Source organism: Fukomys damarensis, unplaced genomic scaffold (genome assembly GCF_012274545.1).
Source record: "Fukomys damarensis isolate Sample0158 unplaced genomic scaffold, DMR_v1.0_HiC HiC_scaffold_16, whole genome shotgun sequence".
Classification (NCBI taxonomy): Eukaryota; Metazoa; Chordata; class Mammalia; order Rodentia; family Bathyergidae; genus Fukomys; species Fukomys damarensis.
In genome coordinates this window covers 119,109,882-119,111,699 of record NW_022900928.1, presented here as the reverse complement: position 1 = coordinate 119,111,699, position 1,818 = coordinate 119,109,882, and positions in this window count along the sequence as shown.

Sequence of the window (1,818 nt, the reverse complement as noted above, 5' to 3'; positions counted from 1 at the left end):
GTGTATGCAAAGCACCATACTTCTGAGGACAAAAAGATGAACACAACACAGTTGTTATCCTAATTTCACAAATGAAGAACTACACAGCTGGATCCTAAAGGGAAGTCCAACAGGTTTAGGGTTTTGCCTACAATAGCTCAGGTCTCTTACTGTATTCATTCTTCTGAAAAGGAGGTGTGCAAGAGAAAAACAGGATGAGGGAAGGCCTACAAGGGGCCAAGTGTCATGCAATCACCAAGGCTTCTTCCTCCAGAGACCATGCCCACTTCTTAGAGTAGCCCTGCTATATGCTCTTGTCTATTTTCTTCTTGCGAGTGAGTTTTTTTCTTCCAATCTGATGGCAAGTCTACTGAGAAGAAAGACCTTGTTATATTTCACTCACTGTATTTCTTTCTATGCCTTGCCTAAGTCAAATGTCAATGAGTTGATAAAAAATTGCCACTAAGGTGGAAGAGGTGGTGCATGCCTGTAATTCCAGTACTTGGGAGGTTGAGGCAGGACAGTAAGTTCAACTCAAGGCTGAAGTACATAGTGAGACCCTGTCTCAAAAAAGGGAGGGAGGGAGAGGGGGTGAAGGGAGATGACTAGTTTCTGGTGTTGTGTAGAACAGCCCTGGAGAAACAGGATGAGAGAAGAGGGAGATGCAACTTTTCTAAGTGATAACTAGCCTTGGTACCAGGTTCCTCAACACCTGTAAGTAGCACAGATTTACTGCCCCATGAATTTCCCAGTGGAGGGAGGCACCTAGCTAGAAAATGCAAGACAAGTCAGGGGAAGCAGAAAAGGCCCTTCCTTTAAGAAATGAAAATGGAAGCCGGGCGTGGTGGTGCATGCCTGTAATCCCAGCACTGGGGAGGCTGAGGCAGGAGGATCATGGTGAGTTGGAGACCAGCCTGGGCTACACAGTGAGTTCCAGGTCAGTCTCAATTACATAGTGAGACCCTGTCTCAAAAAACAACAACAACAAAAAAAAAAAAAAAAAAAAAAAAAAAAAAAAAGAAGAAGAAAAAGAAAGAAATGAGAATGAAGTGTGAAAGGAAGGAACTTCTGCTGGCAATACTAAGACAGATTAAATCACTTGACCAGGATGTCCATCGAGGTCGAAATTCGATTCCAGGTCCTGAGGCCTAGCGCCCCGCGATTCTGACCTCAGGACAGCGGAGAGGTGGCCAGGCCAGGGCTCACTAATAGTGACGGCGCCGATGACGGGGCAGCACGCGCGGCCGGTGAGGGGCGGCAGGTTCCCTACTCCGCTCTGCGGGAGAGTCAGGGATGGGCGCCCTGGGGCTCAGATTGTGCGGCTCCAGAACCGCTGCCGCTCTGAGGCCTAGCGCCCCGCGATTCTGACCTCAGGACAGCGGAGAGGTGGCCAGGCCAGGGCTCACTAATAGTGACGGCGCCGATGACGGGGCAGCACGCGCGGCCGGTGAGGGGCGGCAGGTTCCCTACTCCGCTCTGCGGGAGAGTCAGGGATGGGCGCCCTGGGGCTCAGATTGTGCGGCTCCAGAACCGCTGCCGCTCTCAACTTCAGGGAGGCGGCGCGGGGAGGGCGCGGGAGAAGGCCGCCCGCAGCCTCCTTGGAAGGACGGTTTCAGTCGCCCCCGGCCTAAATCAGAACACCTGGACAGCCCCACCTTCCATGACGCAGGTGTAAGCGAGACCCGCCCTGTCACCGCCCCCTGCTTCCCAGTTTCGGACCTCAGGAGCCGAAGGTGTCGGCTCCAACCGCAGACCGAAGGGTTAAAGCCCAGATCGCCAATTCTAACCCAGGCCAGGCAGGTGAGGGCCCCGGGCCGCGTTGGGGGCGGGAACCAGACC